Here is a 23,813-nt window from a genome sequence, read left to right as displayed (position 1 = left end):
GAGTGTGCAAAGCTGTCATCAAGGCAACGGGTGGCTACTTTGAAGAATATAAAATATAAACTCAATTTTGATTTGTTTAAAACTTTTTGGGTTACTACATGATTCCATATGTGTTATTTCATAGTTTTGATGTCTTCCCTATTATTCTACAATGTAGAAAATAATGAAAATAAAGCAAAAATCTTGAACGAGTAGGTGTGTCCAAACTTTTGACTGGTACTGTGTATGTACATACTGTATATGTATTACCTCGTACACCTGCACATCGACTCCGTTCCGGTACCCTGTGTACAGTTGAAGTCGGAAGTTTACATACACCTTAGCCAACTACATTTAAATTCATTTTTCACCATTTCTGACATTTAATCCAAGTAAAAATTCCCTGTCTTTGTAACCATTGTCTTCCTCTTCTGATGAGGAATAGGATGGATCGGACCAATGCGCAGCGTGGTAAGTGTTCATGTTAATTTATTAAACCGAACACAAAAATAATAAAGGAGAAAACATGACAAAAACCAAACAGTTCTGTAAGGTGCAACAACAACATTAAACAGAAAACAACTACCCACAAATCATAGTGGGAACACAGGCTGCCTAAGTATGGTTCTCAATCAGAGACAACGATTGTCAGCTGCCTCTGATTGGGAACCATACCAGGCCAAAAGCAGAAATACAAAACATAGAACAAAAACATAGAATGCCCACCCCACTCACCCCCTGACCAAACTCAAATAGAGACATAAAAAATAACTAAGGTCAGGACATGACATGTCTTAGGTCAGTTAGGATCTCCATTTTATTTTAAGAATGTGAGATGTCAGAATAATAGTAAAGAGAGGATGATTTGTTTCAGCTTTTAATTCTTTCATCACATTCCCAGTGGGTCAGAAGTTTACATACACTCAATTAGAATTTGGTAGCATTGCCTTTAAATTGTTTAAACTGGGTCAACTGGCTTCATTAATAAGTGCATCGATGACGTCATCCACACGTACACCAATCAAAAGCCATGGATTACAGGCAACATCTGCACCGAGCTGCCGCTTTCAAGGAGCGGGACTCTAACCCGGATGCTTAAAAGAAATCCTGCTAGAATCCTGCTAGAAATCCTGGCAAAGCGCCAATACAGGACTAAGATTCGATTGTACTACACAGGCTCCAAAGCTCGTCAGATGTGGCAGGGCTTGCAAACTATTACGGACTACAAAGGGAAGCACAGCTGCGAGCTGCCTAGTGACACGAGCCTACCAGACAAGTTAAATAACTTCAATGCTCGCTTTGAGGCAAACAACACTGAAGCTTGCATGAGAGCATCAGCTGTTTTGGACCACTGTGTGATCACGCTCTCCGTAGCCGTTGTGAGTAAGCCCTTTAAACAGGTCAACATTCACAAGGCCGCAGGGCCAGATGGATTACTAGGATATGTACTCCGAGCATGCACTGACCAACAAGTTTCTTCACTGACATTTTCAACCTGTCCCTGACCGAGTCTGTAATACCAACATGTTTCAAGCAGACCACCATAGTCCCTGTGCCCAAGAACACCAAGGTAACCTGCCTAAATGACTACCAACCCGTAGCACTCGCGTCTGTAGCCAAGTGCTTTGAAAGGCTGGTCATCAACCCCATTATCCCAGAAACAATAAACCCACTCCAATTTGCATAACACCCCAACAGATCCACAGATGATGCAATCTCTATTGCATTCCACACTGCCCTTTCCCACCTGGACAAAATAAACACCTACGTAAGAATGCTATTCATTGACTACAGCTCAGCGTTCAACACCATAGTGCCCTCAAAGCTCATCACTAAGCTAAGGCCCTCGGTCTAAACACAGCCCTCTGCAATTAGATCCTGGACTTCTTGACGGGCCGCCCCCAGGTGGTAAGGGTAGGTGACAACACGCTGATCCTCAACAGCACCCCTCAGGGGTGCGTGCTCAGTCCCCTCCTGTACTCCATGTTCACTCATGACTGCATGACCAAGCACGACTCCAACACCATCATTAAGTTTGCAGACGACACAAAAGTGGTAGGCCTGATCACTGACAATGATGAGACAGCCTATAGGGAGGAGATCAGAGACCTGGCTGTGTGGTGCCAGGATTATAACCTCTCCTTCAATGTGATCAAGACAAAGGAGATGACTGTGGACTCCAGAAAAAGGAAAACTGAGCATGCCCCCATTCTCATCAACGGGGCTGTAGTGGAGCAGGTTGAGAGCTTCAAGTTCCTTGGTGTCCACATCACCAACAAACTATCATGGTCCAAACACACCAAGACAGTCGTGAAGAGGGCACGGCAACGCCTACTCCCCTTCAGGAGAAGAACAATTTAATCCATTTTAGAATAAGGCTGTAACGTAACAACATGGAACAAGTCAAGGAGTCTGAATACTTTCCTAATGCACTGTATTAGCAAAAACCTCTAAAGACATTTTTTCACTTTGTCATTATGGGGGTATTGTTTTTAGATGGGTGAGCAAAAACTAGATTTATTCCATGTTGAATTCAGCTCTAACACTACCAAATGTTTTAATAAATCAAGGGGTATGAATATTTTTTAAAGGCACCGTAGCCAAGTTACTGAATCATTACTCATTGTGCATTTATTCCTTGTTATCTTTCTATTATTTTCCTCTGCATTTTTGGGAAAGGCCTGTAAGCAGGCATTTCACATTTAGTCTACACCTGTTGTTAAGACTAACAGTTATTTGACACACACACACACACACACATAACTCCCACTCCTCTCTCTCACTCTCTCTCTCTCTCTCTCTGTGTGCGTGAGGTAGCTAGGCCAACCCTTGCCTGTGCAGGCCCCAGGGGAGCTATCTGGTCGCTCTGTGGAGAATTACTCTATGGCGCTTATCCTTTTTAGCTCCTGTGCTGTAAAGGCCTGTTTGAACGGCCTCATTCTCAGTAAGTGACCGGGGAAAAGGCCCTTTGAAGTACCTTAAAGGCTGCTCTGCCCTGTCTGTCAGGCCCCTAGAGCTGGGGTCTCCACACTTTCAAAGGGAGAGGGTCTGTGTGTATATATGTACTTCTGTTAGGAAAATGTGGCCCCAGACATTTGACCGGCAGCATTTTAATTTACCTGACGTTTAAGAAATTTACCGGACCCATCCGGATGCATTGGTTGCGTAGCCTGACTAGGATGTCCACCCACGGTTCTCAGAATGATAGAAATCACATTTAGTTCATGGTAATTCATCTTAACAGAACAACTCAGATGCAACGGCAATTAGAATGATTGTTGAGTTGCGACTGTCAGTGAAAAGCAGAAAGAGGCCACCCGAGTGGCGTAGCGTTTTAAGGCACTGCATCGCAGTGCTGAGGAGCCACTACAGCCTCAGGTTCAATCCCAGACTGTGTCACAGCCGGACGTGACCGAGAGACCCATGGGGCGGCACACAATTGGGCCAGCGTCGTCCGGGTTAGGGGAGGGTTTGGCCGGCCGGGATTTCCGTGTCTCATTGTGCTCTAGCGACTCCTTGTGGTGGATGGGGCTCCTGCAAGCTGACTTCCGGTCGTCAATTGGACGGTGTTTCCTCCGACACAAAACACCTTTATGAGCAGTTTCATGTGATGGAGATGAAAATATCCATACGAATTTAGAAAGAGGTGAGATCTAAGTATTCATCAACTAGCATGGGTTGCTAATTTGACTAGGATTGTGCCTTTGGCTACTGGACTATGAAAGAAACCAATAGAACATGAGATAAATAGGCTACTGGTTTAATTTGCAAGTTTTTATAAAATAATTGCCTGCATGTTTTATTGGATATTGCCTAAGTTACTTTGAAGCAAGGTAAGGCATGCCTCATAATATGTAGTAAAACGTTCAGGTTTCAAACAATTAAGTATATGTTCTCAAAATGCATACTGCCTCCAGCTCATTGCAAAGTGGTGTGTGATGCACTGAGGCCTGTCTAGTTGCCTATGCACTTGAATGGCAAATGGGAAGCACGCTTCAATAACCAGTTGAGAAATAAAAATAGTAGCTCTTTTTAATCGTGGCCATTGTTTTTATTTACACATGATTGCCTTTAGAATTGTTGCACCTTTATTGGGCTTATTAAATCATGTTTCTCTCCAGCAGCAACAAACAGCTGTTTGAGTGGTATCAGCAGCTCTGGCACTACATCGAATGGTATTTCAATCAATGAATAGGTTAAAGTGTCTTATTTTCTAATGGGATTTATTTAATTTTTTGTCCGGTGGCAATTCTATTTATCGGCTTTTCATTTATTATTCGCTAACATAAAGAAAGTCTACATCAACCTTGAACTTTTTCACATTACTGTATGTTGCCTTAAAGAAAATCGAAAAGGGGATTCAATAAGATGGTTTTCCTACAGATCTACACATTTTCAAAGTGAAAGAAACTTGTTGAGCATTTTACAAATTCTGAAAAAATTTGAAAAACTGAAATTACATAATTGAATAAGTTTCCACCTCCCTGAGTTAATATTTGGTGGAAGAACCTTTGGCACCTTACAGCTATGAATCATTTTCATTAAGATTCTACCAACTTTGCACAACTCTTAGGGAAACATATATCCTTTGTTTTTTGTCAAAATTGCTCAGGCTCAGTAAATTTGGTTTGGGATCATTGATGGACAGCGATATTTAAACTGTCTCAGGAACAGTCATGTCACGACTTCCACCAAAGTTGGTCCCTCTCCTTGTTCAGGCGGCGTTCGGTGGTCGGCATCACCTGTCTTCTAGCCATCGTCGATCCACTTTTCGTTTTCCACTTGTTTTGTCTTGTTTTCCTACACACCTAGTTCTCATTTCCCTCATTAAGTGTTGTGTATTTAACCCGCTGCCCCCCCATGTCTTTGCGTGGAATTTTTGTTTTAGGTGCTTGTGGACATGGTTACTGGTGTGCGTCGGGTTTGGTACCACTTTGGTTATTTCTTTATGCCGTTGGTTTTGAAATTAAACTGCTCCGGCTATTACCTGGTTCTGCTCTCGTACGTCTGACTTCACTGCCACCAGTTATGCACCCCTTACAAGTCAACACCTATTGGAAAGCCATTCTGGTGTGTCTTTAAAAAAAAAAATTATGTAATAGCGAAGGTGCATAAAGATGGAGCAATTCAGATATGATGTCATTGTTTTTAGCACTACCCAAAAAGTTCTTAAATTATGGCACACAACATGGTTCAATGTGCCAGTAAATCAGCACAATCTACTTTTTCGTTTCTTTCAAATTTCCACCAGAACATCCTGAATTCTTGGGGGCATGGAAACATTGCTCAATTGGTATCAAGGGACCTAACGTGCCAGGAAAACATTCCCCACACCACCGCCACCAGTCTATATTGTTGACACCAGGCAGGATGGGACCATGGACAGGAACCAGGATTTGTCAGACCAGGCAATGTTTTTCCATTCCTCAATTGTCCAGTGTTGGTGATCCCACTGGAGACGCTTCTTCTTGTTTTTAGCTGATAGGTGTGATTGTTTGCTGCAATAGCTCATCCGTGACAAGGACCGACGAGTGTGCGTTCCGAGTTGCCTTTCTGCACAGCACTGTTGTACATGCGCCGTTATTTGCCTGTTAGTGGTCCGCCTGTCAGCTTGCACGATTGTTGCCATTCTCCTTCAACATCTCATCAACGAGCTGTTTTTTCCCACAGGACTGCCTCTGACTGGATGTTTTTTGTTTGTCGCGCCATTCTCTGTAAACCCTAGACACTGCTGTGAGTGAAAATCACAGGAGGCCGGCCGTTTCTGAGATACTGGAACAAGTGCGCCTAGCACTGATGATAATACCACGCTTAAAGCTAGTTAAATCACTTGTTTGGCCCATTCTAACGTTCAATCAAACATTAACTGAATGGCTCAAGTCCTGTAAGCCTGCTTTTTACAGCAAGCCACGGCCACATGACTCACTGTCGGTAGGAGCAAACTATTTCCGTGAATCAGGTGGTTTACCTAAAAACTGGCCAATGAGTGTATGCAGCCCTAAGACTTGTGCAAAGTTGTTTGAATCTTAATGAAAATGATTCGCAGCTGTAATGTCTTCCAAAGGTGCTTCCACCAAGTATTAACTGAGGGGGTGGAGACTTATGCAATTTTTCTGGGGGGGCTGCAACATGTTCAAGGGTGTGCAGACTTTCAGTGAGCACTGTATGTTTGTGTGTCAGTGTGTTTATGTATGTATGTGTGCCCCCTGCTCCCTCCCTCCCTCTATGTGATCTATCCTGGGTGGCCTGATGAAATGCCACTGGGGAATGTACAACCAACAGATACAACGGCGGTAGACAATTTGTCTTGATAGGGGAGATAGTAACCGTGTCAGTCGACCTGTCCCCCTCTCTATCTGTGTCATCTCTCTCTTCCTCTCCTCCTTGAGATGGGGAGGCGAGCAGGCGAGAGTACAGCACATCCACCAATACCAGTCGACTCAAGGTGAAGCCAAAGAGGGACGCTTTGAGGAGATAAAGGTGTAGCTCTCTCTTGTTGTATAAAATATACACTGAACAAAAATATAAACATTTTCAAAAATTTTCATGTAAGGAAATCAGTCAATTAAAATAAATAAATTAGGCCCTAATCTATGGATTTCACATGACCGGGAATACAGATATGCATTTGTTGGTCACAGATACCTTAAAAAAGGGTAGGGGGTTGGATCAGAAAACTAGTTAATGTCTAGTGTGACCACCATTTGCCTCATGCAGCACGACACATCTCCTTCGCGTAAAGTTGATCAGGCTGTTGATTGTGGCCTGTGGAATGTTGCCCCACTCCTCTTCAATGGCTGTGTGAAGTTGCTGGATATTGGTGGAACTGGAACACGCTGTCGTACATGTCGATCCAGAGCATCCCACACATGCACAGTATGCAGCCCATGGAAGAACTGGGACATTTTCAGCTTCCAGGAATTGTGTACAGATCATTGCAACATGGGACCATGCATTATCATGCTGAAACATGAGGTGATGGCGGTGGATGAACGGCACGACAATGGGCCTCAGGATCTTGTCATGGTATCTCTGTGCATTCAAATTGCCATCGACAAAATTAAATTGTGTTCGTTGTCTGTAGCTTATGCCTGCCCGTACCATAATCCCACTGCCACCATGGGGCACTCTGTTCACAACGTTGACATCAGCAAACCACTTGCCCACAGGACGCCATACACACTGTCTGCCATCTGCCCAGTACAGTTGAAACCGGGATTCATCTGTGAAGAGCACACTTCTACAGCGTTCTCAGGTAAACATTCCAGCAGTCATCATGCAAATTGCACGCTCCCTCAACTTGAGACATCTGTGGTATTGTGTAGTGTGACAAAACTGCACATTTTAGAATGGCCTTTTTTTGTCCCCAGCACAAGGTGCACCTTTGTAATAATCATGTTGTTTAATCAGCTTATTGATATGTCACAACTGTCAAGTGGATGGATTATCTTGGCAAAGGAGAAATGCTTACTAACAGGGATGTAAACCAATTTGTGCACCAAATTTGAGAGAGAAGTTTTTTGTGCATATGTAACATTTCTGGGATCTTTTATTTCAGCTCATGAAACATGGGACCAACGCTTTACATGTTGCATTTATATTTTTGTTCAGTGTTTATGGTAACACTTAGCCTATAGTGCTTTATTACTTGTCATAAGCATGTATGACCATTTACACAGTCTGACAATTTGAAATCAGCATGAAAATAGAATGATAGAACCCATTGCAACTAAATAAACTATCACAATGTAGAATGTAAAGATAGAGACGGGTGAACCTGGCGGACATTAAGGCGATCTCTCTCAAGTAATATTTGGCAGGGTGTAGCTCGAGCCCCTTGCCATGGGAATCATTATGGAGCCTAGTTATGCCAGATGTTGGCCTGTGTTACTAGATTAAGGGGCATGTGCTTCTGTTGCACTAGATCCAATAGAACAGGTGCAAAAGCATCATCAACAGTGATGTGACTGTATGGGGCTACAGCAGATCCAGTCGCTGTGCAATTGTGAGGTTTCTCCCACAGAAAAAAAACGATTCGAAGAGAAACATGGATAGTCAGACAGACCGATATAAAGCCGGTGATAGGACAGGATGGGTCCCATGGAGATTATTCTACTCATTTGAAGAAGGGAGAGAGGGCTATACAATGGGTTTGTATCGCTTTAACATCCTCTGACGTCAGCCTGATGCATGATCTCCCCAGCCTACTCTAATGCGAGCAGAGAGTAGACGGACTAGTTCTGTAGCCTGACGGAGTTTACAGAGGGGGAAAAAGGTAGCCTAGTGTTGGCCACTCATTTTGGAATAGTGGATTTTCGTCCGTTTGACACCAGTGATGCCCTTCAAAGATGACAAAGCACTTGATGCGAGAAAGATAAGACATTTTTTTTAAAGAAGCAACATTCTGAAGAGACAGTGTAGGGATGCTTGAGCGTTGTCACAGCGACACATCTTGCTAGGACAATGTGCACGCGCCCCGCCGGGAGAGAGGAGGGAGCGTGAGCGAGCGAAAGGGGCAATCGCACAAGCGCAGCATATTTTAAGTCTATACCAGTCGGAGGAGAATCACGGAAACCGTGGAACGCTGTTACCCAGCGACGAAGCAGGCAAGCACCACCAAATCGTCCAAGGTATTCAAACTGTCGTTGGTGCTGTCCTCTCCACCGGCGAAGGGCAAGCGGGGATGCATTTTTTGTAGAAAATTCACCCGCATTTAAAATCACTGTTGACAATTTATGTAGATGAGGAATTAGTCTATATCGTTTCGTTGTCAACAAAGAACGAGATATAAAGATATGTAGAGTGACGCGTCAGAGAAACTGATCAAACGAACAATTCATGTAGGCTATTTATTATTATTGCTATGCGGAGGAGGCGGGGGAGCCAATTCTTTGTAGTCTACCTTGGTGGAAGAATCATTCCAGAACCCGCTTTAATGCCTTTATCTAGTGCATGTGTAATGCGCCATACGCAGCATTAGGCTTTATTTTTTGGTAGCCTATTCATTTCCCTCCGTCATTGTCTCCCGGTCCCTTATCAGAATGTGGTAGTCCGATCAACCTGCAGGTCGGTCAGATTGAGCTGGTGTTGTCGGTAAACAGAAACCGGGGAAGGTTTTCAAAGTCTAAGCTTCTCCAACGGACTATGCTTCAATATTTCCCGTTCTAAAGGAATGGTGTGACAACGGTGTAGAAGTCAAAGACGAGGGCAAAATCAAAGGATTCCTTTTGAAAAACCCTTGGAATCCTGCGATCCCCTTGGAACACATAACAGGTAAGCGCATACTGTATCACCCTCCGTCGTCGAGAATGTAGGAATTCTTTGCATTAGCCTATTTCATAGAAAACATTTGAAAACAACGAGTCATTCGTTTTCTATAATTAAGCTACAATATATAGCCTAACAACATGTTACTTTGCCAGTCCCTTTATTTTGGGTCACAAATAGCATAGAATGCCTGTCAAATTCCACGAATAGTTCTCTTGTCGTTTGAAGCTTCGCCTTGGAACCTGTTGTTAATGATTGCGTGCTGTGTCATAACCATTGTGATACATCTCCAACAAGCAACCTGTTCAAAAGGTTTTGAGCCCCCTTTTCCCAATAATGGTGCGGGCAGGGAATATATCCTCTGTTTTTAATGAGGACCGACTTCAAACACTTCTTCTTTGGTGTTGCTCCACATAGCCATAGCCAGCAATGTAGATGTTGCCAGCTTGTGGTGGCAGTGGAGAATAGCCTAAAGTAGATTAATATCAAACCACCCCATAGCCTTTAAACTGAAGCCTATCAACCACCACTTAGTTTCTCTTTAGAATGTTTTGTAAATATTAACAGATGACCTTTTAACAAGTCTATTAGCTTTTAACAAGCCTATTCCTCAGATGTTCTAATGAATGACTTTGTGGCAATGTTTTAATGTTGTACTTGCATGGTTTATGGGAGAAATGGGTCAAAGATAGGATCCACAATTTGCACGCCCCCTCCTCACCCCCCTCTAAAGAGAGTTTCCAATGAAACCTATCTATCTGAGCATCTTATGTGTCTTGTCGCAGGGCAGAGAGCTAGCCCCCGACAGGAAACGCCATGCCTGTGAGAACATATGTCTCTCACACACACTGACTGCAAAGAATGGGCCACATTTATATGCGGGGCTGGTATGGAGGGCATTCCAAGCTCCAGTTGATGGTAGAATTCAACAGAGACAAGAAGACCCCTGTTCTTATCAGCCTGAGAGGCTGGGCACACACACACACACACACACACACACACACACACACACACACACACACACATACATCTCTCACACACATACACGCGCTGGCTGCTCAGAGCTCTGTGGTTGCCCTATATAGCAAATATTATGGATAGCTCTGTGTACCAGGTGGGAGACCATTTAATGGATCCGGGAAATGTGTTGTGTGACTCTGTCCTTGTGCTGAATAGATGATGTCACAGAGAGTTTTATATCTCTCTACTGGGAGGGAGCTGGAAGGAGGAGTTGGATGACCTTTGAAATATGTGGGAGAGTGTGAGTGTGTGCAGGTTGATGTGGCTATGGGTATGCACTTGTGTGTGTGTGCCCTCTTGCGTGTGTTTGCATGTGTATATCTGTGTGTGTTTGTGTGTGTGTGAAGAGCAGTGTTCTGCAGCAACACGTCTTGTTTATTTATATGGCAACAGTAGCTTCATGTACTTTAATTAATTTACAATGGGCCCAATAAACATAGGAGACAGGTGGCCTTGTCAAGGAGATCCATACATACTTACTCGCCATGCTGTGGGGTGTGTGTGTGTGTGTGTGTGTTTTAGCTGTTTTTGCCTTGCAGGTGTCTCTGTGTGTGTGTTTCTGTGTCTCTTACGTGTGTGTGTGTGTGTTTGTGTTTGTGTGTGTGTCTGTACAGTATGTCTGTACAGTATGTCTGTGCATGTGCATGTTTTAGCTGTTTTTGCCTTGCAGGTGTCTCTGTGTCTGTGTGTTTCTGTGTCTCTTATGAGTGTGTGTGTGTATATGTTTTCAATGTTTCTGTGCGTGTGCGTGTGTGTCTGTATGCCTGTGCGTGTGCGTGTGGACGTACGAGCTCTCAGACTCCGAACACAGACACAAGCCAAGGCAAGACGGAGACTGAGGGCGGTCCATTCAGACAGAGGCAGATGGGGCTGAGATTTTCAAAGAAGTATGCTAGATTGATAGCTCATGGCGTGGGTCCCTAACAATTAAACAGACGGAGAGGACGTTGTGACGGTAGAAAGTTGAGCCACCCTCTGCTTTCTGAGCCGCCACTCTTTCTGTCTCGGTGCAGCTTGGTTTTGATATTCACATTGCTTGTGATCACTCACAGATTCACGGTGTGTCGCCAATTCCGTTTTAATTGTGCATTTGATAGTAGATGTAGCCTCGAGTGTGTAGGGCTCTATCATGTATTGATGTCAATCTTAGACTAGTTTGTTTTCCTTAATTGGCCATGTGTTATATGCTTGCTTACTTGTATGTGTTATGTGATGCAAATTGATCTACTGATTTCATGTTTCTCATATAGGTATTGGGAATATGGGATATTCCAAGCGGTAGACCAGGGGTAGGTAACTAGATTCAGCCACGGGCCAATTTTTGTCGGAGTGGATGGTCAGGGGGCCGGAACATGATTGTAATAATTTGTACACTTCAAATTGGCCACAAATTGAGCCCAAAAGGAGATTGTATTTGAAAATAACAGTAATTTCATACCTTGATTAAATTGATTATGTACAGTGTCCTGAGAGTGTGAAGAGTCTGCTACTGTACCATGGACGGATGGCAGGAGGCTGACTCAGACTGTTGGCTAGACTGGCCAGTTTCTACTCAACCAACAGGTGTGTTTCCGTGGTTTGACAGTTGGTTGTGTATGCAGGACAAGGATTTGAATTACAGGTGTGGGAGAGCATTTAGTGGGCACCTCCAATAGGAAATTGGGGCACCCCACTAGTGCTACACATACAGTATATGAGCACACTCGTTGCAACTCAATGTTACAAATTCCTCAACATGGTCCAACGGCACCCCCAAGAGTTCATGTAGAGCTCTAAGCCTGATGTGACTGTGTCCATGTCTCCCAGCTAGTTTTCCCCTGTAGAAGACCTTGTCTATCAGTATGTGGTTTGTTTCTCTTCATGTCCGTGGCGGTTCGGACCGAGGCTGAGTCCCAAGTAGCACACTACTCCCTAAGTAGTGCACTACTTTTGACCAGGGCCCATAGGGTTCGATTGACGCACATGTTATTTTCTGCAGTCAATCTGCATCCAGTGTTCAGTCCGTCCGTTCTGTTGCTTGTCAGACCTTCCGCTCGTCTCCACCAAAACATGGCGCGTCATCTGTCCCGGGGCTCTCATTAAGGTGAGATCAAGGTTGGTGTTCACACACACACACACACACACACACACACACACACACACACACACACACACACACACACACACACACACACACACACACACACACACACACACACACACACACACACACACACACCACTCAAAGGTGTTCACAAAAAACACAACTCACTGTATAATAAGGCTAGCGCTACTGACAGCCAGATCACCGGCGGTACCCAGACCACCGCCTAAGACCAGACCACTTGCTTTCACTCTCCCCCGATCAGAGACAGACAGAGAGACACGGCGTCCCGGACAGACAGACCCCTTGCTAGGCTAGCCAGATCTTGCTCGGAGAGAGTTTGATATTGGTGCTGTGGTGGGGGGGTCTTTGGTTTCTCCCTAAATCCCTTTGACAATAGACATAAATCCAAACATCAGAAGAAGCTAGGCATTTTGATTTCGCTGTGTGTGCGGGTGGATTTCAATGTGAGACTGGGAATCTTCTGAATCCAAACAACATAATTTCAGACATCCCAAAAGGATTATAGACAGACATGTAGCCTAGTTCCTGAGTTGTTGGCCAATATTTCCTTATTATCGGCCAATCGAGAGGTCGTCCCGATTGCATTGACACAGTATGGAGCTTATCCCTATGGATGATAAATCATTCTGTGTGTGTGTGTGTGTGTGTGTGTGTGTGTGTGTGTGTGTGTGTGTGTGTGTGTGTGTGTGTGTGTGTGTGTGTGTGTGTGTGTGTTTTTATGATTCATTTCTACCTGGTTTACAGTAGTAGGGTATGTGGCCTAATGTCCTCTGCTCCTATTTTGGAACCATGTCAAAATGGATTTAACTCAACACATATAAATCCCAATGACACGAGTGTGGATTAAATTATATTTTCATAATGTAGGCTACTGGATCTTTAAGAGCTAAAATCGATTATGTACCCTATGTCGTGATTCTCACCAAATATGTAGGGCCCTATAAAATCCGCATTATGGAAAACGTGGATGGAATCATGGAATCCAGACATTAACACGGAATTCAACAATATTCCAAAATTTGTTGAGCTTAGTAGGAAATAAACTAAATCTATTGAATTTATTAGAACATTCATTAATTTGCCCAAGTGACTAATAAGACATGAACAAAATGCATTAGTGATTCATATTTCTTTCTGAAAAGGCACAGGAATGCTCCTGTCTGTGTGTGATGTGCACCAATGTCTCGTTTTCACTTTGTGTAGCCATTACCGATAATGCTAATGATCGCCATCTGCTGGTATAAAAAAAACATTTATAGGCTTTCCCAAAAAACGTATTGATTAAAAGTTAACTACAAAGTAGCCTATGCCTACCTGGCAGAAGGATATCATGATTATGTGCATCAATCCAGTGGCCATTTGTTTTGCAAACCCTGCATTCACATGGGTGCTACTGAAATACTACTAACCAAAAAACGGTCTCTGCCTGGTGCTCATTGCATTAAAGGGTGACTTAACTCAGCAACAAAAAAAATAATGTCCTCTCAACTGTGTTTATTTTCAGCAAACTTAACATGTGTAAATATTTGTATGAACATAACAAGATTCAACTGAGACATAAACTGAACAAGTTCCAAAGACGTGACTAGCAGAAATGAAATAATGTGTCCCTGAACAAAGGGGGGGTCAAAATCAAAAGTAACAGTCAGTATCTGGTGTGGCCACCAGCTGCATTAAGTACTGCAGTGCATCTCCTCCTCATGGACTGCACCAGATTTGCCAGTTCTTGCTGTGAGATGTTACCCCACTCTTCCACCAAGTCACCTGCAAGTTCCCTGATATTTCTGGAGGGAATTGCCCCGGCCCTAGCTCTCACCCTCCAATCCAACAGGTCCCAGACGTGCTCAATGGGATTGAGATCTGGGCTCTTCGCTGGCCATGGCAGAACACTGACATTCCTGTCTTGCAGGAAATCAAGCACAGAACGAGCAGTATGGCTGGTGGCATTGTCATGCTGGAGGGTCATGTCAGGATGAGCCTGCAGGAAGGCTACCTTATTGGAGGAGGATGTCTTCCCTGTAATGCACAGCGTTGAGATTGCCTGCAATGACAACAAGCTCAGTCCGATGATGCTGTGACACACTGCCACAGACCATGACGGACCCTCCACCTCCAAATCGATCCTGCTCCAGAGTACAGGCCTCGGTGTAACGCTCATTCATTCGACAATAATCGCGAATCTGACCATCACCCCTGATGAGACAAAACCGCGACTCGTCAGTGAAGAGCACTTTTTGCCAGTCCTGTCTGGTCCAGCGACCGTGCGTTTGTGCCCATAGGCGATGTTGTTGCTGGTGATGTCTGGTGAGGACCTGCCTTACAACAGGTCTACAAGCCCTCAGTCCAGCCTCTCTCAGCCTATTGTGGACAGTCTGAGCACTGATGGAGGGTTTGTGCATTCCTGGTGTAACTCAGGCAGTTGTTGTTGCCATCCTGTACCTGTCCCGTAGGTGTGATGTTCGGATGTACCGATACTGTGCAGGTGTTGTTATACGTGGTCTGCCACTGCGAGGATGATCAGCTGTCCGTCCTGTCTCCCTGTAGCTCTGTCTTAGGCGTCTCACAGTACGGACATTGCAATTTATTGCCTTGGCCACATCTGCAGTCCTCATGCCGCCTTGCAGCATGACTAAGGCACGTTCATGCAGATGAGCAGGGACTCTGGGCATCTTTCTTTTAGTGTTTTCCAGAGTCCGTAGAAAGGCCTCTTTAGTGTTCTAAGTTTTCGTAACTGTGACCTTAATTGCCTAGCGCCTGTAAGCTGTTAATGTCTTAACGACTATTCCACAGATGCATGTTCATTAATTGTTTATGGTTCATTTAACAAGCATGGGAAACAGTGTTTAAACCCTTTACAATGAAGATCTGTAAAGTTATTTGGATTTTTACGAATTATCTTTGAAAGTCTCTTTTTTTGCTGAGTTTACATCCAAAATATATTTTTAAATGTGATTATTCCCAGACCTGAAGAGGCCTCCTGATGTGGTTTAAGCATGTTTCTGTACTTAGAACATCCAATTTGAGTTGTTTTTGATTTTGATTTTGAGATTGAAAACCTGAAAGACAATTTTAAAACTGAAACCTTGGAAAACAAAACGTAGAAAACGGAATTTGGGGAATAAACTCAACAGAATCAAGCAAAAATAAAACATATTTTATAGGGCCCTAAATATGTTGTTGTCTACTAGCACTATTCAAAGCCCACAATCAAATGAACAGTTGATGAAGCTTTCTTATCCTATGCACATATTGCAAATAATCTGAACAAACAACTCCATCCTTGACAATTGCGAATCAATTTCCAAAAACAGCCATTTTTTTTTCTGTGAACCTACACGTCATCATCTTCTCTCGTTTGTGGCACCAATGTAAGGGGTTATGGCAGGGGAAACGGTGTTGCAGTAGTCGAGTGTGTGGCGCGGGAATAACTACAAGCCAACCTGGGTAGCTTTGTTTTCACATTGCCCTAAAAAAAGGGGGCCGGACTGCGGAATTCAAGCAAACCAAACTCAGAGCACCTCTCAAGGTGGTTTTAGTTCGATTCGCTTCGGAGTCTCTTTTGAAGAGTCTGAGTTGAACAATTGTTTTTACAAACCAGTTCACAAAAATGGTCTTAAGGGACAAAGTATGAAAACACCCTAACATAACATAACGCTATCGGGATAAATGTAGGACCATAGCGATATAGTACAATGTCAATGTATGACTTCCATTATGCTCACTACTATAGCATCCTCTGCTCTTCCACTGTTGCAAACGGACAAACACACATACAGATGTATTCATTTGAGACGGTTTGCTACGGCATGAAAATAATCCTGAAGCAACAGGAAATGTGAATTATTATGTGAATTATGATTCATTCAAAATGGAAATGACAAACTTCAGAAGCCTTTTTAAACCTCAAATACACTACAAGTGTGACATTTCCTGCATTGCAAGAAGGTTCTCCTGCAACAGGGTAATCAAATTAAGATCCTACATCTGTAGACCCATCAATATGGACTGGGAGTAGCACCACTGCGCGCACACACACACACACACACACACACACACACACACACACACACACACACACGCACACACACACTGCGACGGTAACAACCTTAAGAGTGGTGGCTGAATCGTAATGCTGGGAAGAGGAGAGGAGAAGCGGACAGAGGGAGAAAGAGAGAGAGTATAGTGTGGTGCGGATTATCACTGTTCTGTATAATGATGTGGGTTGTTACTTTCAGACTCACACGGGTGCAGGCACACACACACACATATACACACACACACACTGGAGCCGGTCTCATTCTGAGTTTCAGACAATCTAGTATAATGAGCCACTGGCATGGTAACTTTCTCCTACTATAGGGAGGATGTGAGGCATTTGATGTCCGTCCATTGACATAAGTGGCTGAGGTCTTAGTGGTTGGGTTTGAGGCATTGGCAGAGTTGTTACCTCAGATGCACACAGGCAGGCAGCAAGACTAATGGGGCCACCTGACAATACATGGGGACCAGGTCCACTCCCCTGAGAGAAAGTCGCTCTGCTAGCTTCTGTTAGCTTCTGTAACTAGATGAGTCGTTTCCACCTCACTGCCACTAGCTGTCCCTTGATGGACAGTCCATGTATGGATGCTAACGAATAGAGTATTTTGGATAAGCTAGCCAAACACACACACTCACACACACACACTCACACACCAACACACACACCAACACACACACAACAACACACACACACACACACACACACACACACACAGTACACACACACACACACACACACACACACACACACACAGTACACTCTCTCACATACAGTACACTCACACCCTCTCCTCCCAGACAGTCAGTTCTACGCTAGGGAGCCGACAGCGGTTGGGAGCGTTGGGATAGAAGCTTGTTAGGGAGAGAGCCGGTAGCGTGACAGTGATGAACGAGCGGTGGATCTGGGAGTGTCACACTTTCGCTTCCGCTTCGTGCAGCGAGCGACGCCATCACGATGATGATCATCTCTGTTATTGTCACAATCAGCAGCCCCTTGGGATGAACAACACTGAAGGGTGCTGGGAGTGTGTGTGTGTGTGTGTGTGTGTGTGTGTGTGTGTGTGTGTGTGTGTGTGTGTGTGTGTGCGCACCGCTTCAAACACCTTGCGACATGCCTTTCCCCTTCCATTTATCCTGATGGACTTAAAACATTTTTTGGGGGATTTCTTTACATGCTGTTAGGTTCTAGCCTGAAACCCAAAGTGATATGCTTTGTTACACCATGTTTTCACTTCAGAAACGGAGCATATCACTTTGAATTCCAGACTTGTAGGGTTCTGCTTAGTGCCGACCGTTCATGCGGATGAACAATACAGCAGGTGATGATTGATCGATCGGTAGCTCTTTGCACTCTCTCAAGGCTGAATCCAACCCTCAGTGATGTGTGTGTGTGTGTGTGTGTGTGTGTGTGTGTGTGTGTGTGTGTGTGTGTGTGTGTGTGTGTGTGTGTGTGTGCGTGTGTGTGTGTGTGTGTGCGTGTGCGTGTGTGCGTGTGTGTGTGTGTGTGTGGAACGCACCAGTGGAGAGAGAGAGTGAGAGGTAGAGGGGCTCGCTGGTGTCATCCCCCTAATGAACAGCGTTTAGGGATCTAGCCCCAGATCACACGCTAACGCTAGTCACTAATGAGCAGTGAGATTGCTTTCCCTGGTCTATCTGCTATCTCCTAGTGGTTTGCCGACTCGTGTTCTCCCTCCTCCGTCTCTTTCCTCCCCTCTCCCAGGTCTCAGTACGGCACTACTAGGCTGTATTCATTTGGGCACCATGTAGCAAACGGTTTCGCCGTGGTAAACGGAAACGAGCGCTTCTCATTGGCTTCTTAAATTCAGTTTCCCTCCCCAGTTTTAGTCAAGGTTTCTTCCGTTTGGTGCTTAATGAGTAGGACCCTGAATAGGACACTGCCCAACTCAGCAGTAACTCCCATGGAAAGAGTTCAAAAGCTGCAGAGAACGAGCAAAGACCTGCCTGGCTACCTGGGAAAGCGGCTTTGTCCCCCTGGCGCCGAGATGAAACGATTTCTCGCTATTTCTGGTTAAAACTCTGGGGAGTTAGAAATAAGGGGGGGAAATAGGGAGAGGGGAAAGAGAAGGTGCAAGTCAGCAGGATTTCATCCCCTTCCTCTTTTCCTCCATCCCTCCATCCCTGAAAAACAGAGAGGGAGACTAAACACATTTCAGAGGATGAGCTCGATCCCTTAACCGGAAAACGTATTTCTCATTCCAGGAGCCGAAAACTTGTGTGTGTGTGTGTGTGTGTTGGGATTTTCAAATGGTCTTTGATTTCTTGTGCTCGATCTCCATGTGTAGCCTCAGGATCAAACCCCTGTGAACATTTACACTTATCGATACTGTAAAATGTACTTCATAATCATGGAACATGAAAGAAAATCGTAATAGATAATTGACAGACTTTTCCCTGCTGTTACGTTTGCCATATTTGACTGGCCAGTAGTGCACCTGTAATGGTAACTATAACCATTGAATTCTCAAACATGACACCTCAGATTTCTTTCTACTGGTTTCCATTGTCTTCTCTGGTCCTTCTTACCACCGTCACCACTACCCTTCAGCATCTACCCCTCTGCCCCTAATACTCCATCCTTTGTCCCTAATCCACCAACTAGCACTGGGAATTGCCGGGTGCTTCACGACACGATATTATCACGATACTTACTGTAGATGCCGATGCGATATGTATTGCGATTCGATACTGTGATTTTATTTGCGATTCGATGTTCCAAACATATTGTTCACCATATGTCTGCTGCAGAGGGACAAGAGAGAGCCAGGAGGAAAATAGTTCTGATCAGTCATGGAAATAAAAGGGCTGAAAACAAATTGGCTCCCTATTTTAAAAGACGATGGAGAACAAGCTACAGTGTTGTCACGGATCCTTCCGGAACTGTCATTACGCACACCTGGTCCCTATTCCTTTTGATTAGTAATTGTAGAAGTGTGCTCTTTGTTCACCATTGTCCGGTCGATTATTGTTCCCATGTCCGTTGGTGGTGCGAGTACCTATGCGTTGGTGCGAGTACCTATGCGTTGGTGCGAGTACCTATGCGTTGGTGCGAGTACCTATGCGTTGGTGCGAGTACCTATGCGTTGGTGCAGCTGTTGCGCTGCACGCTTTATATATTGTGTATTACGGCTGTCGTCCCGTGTCGTTCAACGAGGTTTACCCTCGCTCTTTTGTTTGAGTTTCTACCCTGTGTGTTGTAGACGTGTTGGTTTGGTCTTTGTCCCCGTTCCTTTACACGGTGTAATTTGGGAAATAAAAACCCCTATTACGTATTCCTGCGCCTGTCTCCAGATCCTTTATACCAGCGTGACAAGTATGAAGGAAAGATACTGGAGTTTTTGTGCAGGTACAGCCGTATAGCGCAAAAATAATATATTTTCAAAATGATACGATATATCATTAAAAGAAATCATCCGATATGTAAATATAGATTTTTTTCACCCATCACTACCTCCAACCCAACCGTCCATCCTTCAACCTCTCCTTCCTGCATCCCTCAATCATATCTCTACCTCCCCTCATCCCTCCATCATATCTCTACCTCCCCTCATCCCTCCATCCCAGCCCTTGTTCTTCCATCCCTCCTTTCTGTCCATCCTTCCTTTCTTTCTCCTCTCCACTTAGTTAACCCATTGATCAGTCTGGAGAGGTCCTCATAGAGCACTCCTCCTTCATCCCTCGTTCCCCCTCCTCTTCCACGGTTCGACCCCTCGCTCCAGAGCCCTGAAGGAAGACCCTCAGGCTCCCCCCGAAGAACTAACTGGGAGAGAAGGAGAGGAAGGGTCAACCCTGTTCATGTACAACCTCACTGTTCAATAGACTTCCACCACAGCTCAACCTTTCCTCGGCCTCCATGTATCAGTAATTCCGTTTGTTGTATTCTTTCTCTCCGTGGAAGGAGAGAAGGAGGGGGGGACTTGCAGTGGGTGGCTGGCTGTTCAGTGATTTGCCCCATTAGAAGGATCGTTATGGAGCAAGGCTATCGAGTCAAGTCCCCGCCCCCAGCCACCTCTGTCCCCTTAAACAGCTCCAGCAACCCCTCACCATCTAACCTCTCCCCCCCTGCTCCTCCCTCCTCATCCCCCATAACCACCCCTCCTCACCCCTCAACCCCTCTCTTCCTTCTCAACCCTCCCCTTTTCCAACCCCCTCCTCTCTCCTCACCCCCTCTCTTCCTCCTTTAGTCTGACCTTCATTCTGGCCTAATGGAGTGTGGAGCCTTGGTAAATGGATCAAAACCAAGAACACGTGTTGATCCAGTCCTGCTGCTGCCTGTGTGTGTGTGTGTGTGTGTGCGTCTGTGTGTGTGTGTGCATCTGTGTGTGTGTGCATCTGTGTGTGCGTGTCTGTGTGTGTGTGCGTGTGTGTGTGCGTGTGTGTGTGCGTGTGTGTGTGCGTGTGTGTGTGTGCGTGCGCGGGTGTGTGTGTGCGTGTGTGTGTGTGTGTGTGCATGTGTGTGTGCGTGTGTGTGTGTGCATGTGCGTGTGTGTGTGTGCGCGTGTGTGCGTGTGTGTGTGTGTGTGTGTGTGTGTGTGTGTGTGTGCATCTGTGTGTGTGTGCATCTGTGTGTGTGTGCGTGTGCGTGTGTGTGTGTGTGTGTGGTACTGGAGGGAGGTGATTTAAAGGTTACAGCCATCGGAGCTAGACCACACCTCAACCATCACTGACGCTTGTATGATGTAACACATAAAATATGTCCAATTATTTGTCCAGGATGCGGGAAACAGTACTGGTTCCGGTGGGCAAAAATCACTAGAATGGCTTAACGAGAAAAACATCCAAAAGGAGGTAGTCACCTCCGTTTCCTCTGAGGAAGACGTCAGCTTGGAAGACATCGTCTTGACGTGGAAACGTCAGTCACCTGTCCGCATCATGTACAATGGATTAAAGGGAGAAATAAGAAATCAATCTTCTGCCTTTTCCATTTTACCTCAAATTAGTCTTTTTGGAAGTTTTCTTGGTAAGCCATTCGCAGGAAATAATATATTTATGTAAATAGTTATATAACACATGATTTATTTTCATTCCCAATTTAGATATTGAATATTATTTTGTGGTGCTGCTATTCTCCTGGTGTTACATTGTAGTCGGATATGCTTTTAAAGTATTCTGACATTTCCTGTGTGGATTTCAAGGGTGATCAACAAACAAATGGAGAACCGGGCTGAGAGAGCAGAGCAGTTATTACCTAGAGGATAGACAGAGGATAGATTTCACTTAATGTGCAGGTTGCTCCTGTCTGCTGTTGCTAGGGCTACCGTGACTAGACTCTCTACTGACGGAGCTGTTGTTGTCTTTGTCCAGTCGAAGCTCGCATCCACTACAAGACCGTGGTGCTGGCAAGAGGAACTGCCCCTCCCTACCTTCAGGCTATGCTCAAACCCTACACCCCAACCCGAGCACACCTTTCTGCCACCTCAGCCCCCCCCCCCTCTAGCTCTGACTCTAATTATTGAGGAAAATGTTACTTTCTATGCCTGTGATATGTGGTTGTCCCACCTCGCTATCTTAAGATGAAGTTGCTCTGGATGAGAGCATCAGCTAAATGACTAAAATGTTGTTGTTTGTTATTGGCACAGCAGAGAGGGTGGCACCAACAATACTGGTCACTGGTCACGGTCAATCCGCTCAAAGGTCTGGTTGAGAAAAATAACCTTTCTATGACCGCACAGCTTTGATGGACAGGGAATTTAGAGCAGCACCAAGACACCATAGAAGAAAAGTGTTGAAACAAGCGTTCTCAGCTATGGGCAATAATCACATTGTACTGTAGCCGTTTGAGAGAAGAAGAAAAAAGGCTCTTTCTCTTTGTGTAATTGTGGCTGTAGTAACTAGCACAATGTCAAATCCCTTTTCTGGGCTTGTGGGGGCTTTTCGCCTTGTTGGTTTGTATGCTCGTCGCCGTGAGAATGCAGTGGAGTCGGCATGGAGCTTTCATCGTTTGCCATTTGTGTGTTTGTGTCGTTCGCTGGCTGGATGGGTGGCTGGCTGGCTAGGTGTTCCAGTGTGACTGCCTGGAGAGTGGCCTAGCCTCCCCAGGGAACCGTTCCCCCCTCATTCCCTCATTCATCTGGCCACTCTCTCATAGAGAGTCTCCATGCACACACACACACAAACAGATTGCAGCGCAAAGTAGGAAGGAATGCTGACGGCTGCATGCTGCAGTACCGGCCCGGCTACAGACTTGGGTTCCCGTACTTTTCAAAATCCTTGAAATACTTAGAGAGTTTGCTCCAGCCTGCTTGGAGTGCTAGGTGGGCGGAGTTTGCGCTTTTGGGCCTTTTTGTTTTTTTGTGAGATTTAATTTGATAAACAACACAAAACAGACACATGCAAACGACAACGTCATGCAAACCTCAACTACACCACACCTGCCCAGACCATCGGCACACACCCCTATCTCCAGCGCCCGCATCACTTTCTGCCGCATGGCCTGCAAACTGTACCATTTTGTTGGTTTCCATAGCCCACACACTTTCAATATTGAAATCATTTGATTTGCCCATTATGTTAACGATGGCGGATTGGTTGACTTCTACGCTTCTAGTATACGTTTTTTTTCAAGTGACGAGAAGGGATTCGCCCAACTCATCGGCGATCTCAATAGACCGCCGTATGCCATGTCTTGAAATGTGCAGACAGGCGGATTAAAAGTAGGTTTACATTGTCATACTCTGACAGACATCTTTCTAGCTCCGCCCTAAACTTCAGTCATTTTATGGCATTCCCAGATAGCACGGGTTATTGTGTCATTATTCGTTTTACACTTAAAACATGACTCTGCCGTTGTGCTGTAGAATTTTTGACTTTTAGTCTCTGGTGTAATAAATTCCTCCCGCTTTGTTTGAAGTGCATCTTGTGAAGACTTCAGAAAGCCTTCATATAGGCTTCATAAGCACTTCATAGATGCTTCACAAATCATCTATAACCATATATCATGCTCTATAAAGACATGGCATAACTGTGTGACATAGCCATCCATTTATTTGTTCACATTTACTCACCCGTTATAGAGCATGAAATATGGTTATAGATGATTTGGGACCCATTTATGTAGTGCTTATGATGCCTTTATGAATGCTTTATGAAGAGTTCATAAGATGCACTTCAAGTAAAGCTGGACCAAATTCGAAACATTAGCTTATACTGGATTAAGCATACATTTTCCTTAACTGTAAATTATGCGGCAACTTTCCCTCCATCTTGTCCCAACATTCATTATTTTTAAGTCTTGGTTCCAATAGTTTATTTTCTAAGAGATTGTCAGTTGGATATGCTCTCCACAAGGTTTTGTATATCTTCCCTATCATATGAACATCCGTATCTGACTTGAATAAGATTCCCTCAAGGTTACTATGATGTCCAAAAAATGTCTAATTGAAAT

The 23,813-nt window shown here is 44.7% G+C and overlaps 1 protein-coding gene across 4 annotated transcripts in view; it reads left to right on the top strand.

Moving 5' to 3' along the window:
* Positions 1-8,229: 8,229 nt before the first annotated feature.
* Positions 8,230-23,813, top strand: part of LOC112235634 (neuroligin-2-like) — a 223,715-nt gene continuing 208,131 nt past the window's right edge. For 3 of the 4 annotated variants that reach the window (XR_006084129.1, XM_042327183.1, XM_042327181.1), the window contains exon 1: positions 8,230-9,252. The gene's annotated coding sequence lies outside the window, so the exon portion shown is untranslated. The remainder of the gene's footprint in view (positions 9,253-23,813) is intronic. The other variant, XM_042327182.1, reaches the window with a different exon arrangement.

Source organism: Oncorhynchus tshawytscha, linkage group LG09 (assembly GCF_018296145.1).
Source record: "Oncorhynchus tshawytscha isolate Ot180627B linkage group LG09, Otsh_v2.0, whole genome shotgun sequence".
In the NCBI taxonomy this organism is placed as follows: Eukaryota; Metazoa; Chordata; class Actinopteri; order Salmoniformes; family Salmonidae; genus Oncorhynchus; species Oncorhynchus tshawytscha.
Note: the sequence above shows the minus strand (reverse complement) of the source record. Positions and strands in the feature narration are given on the sequence as shown.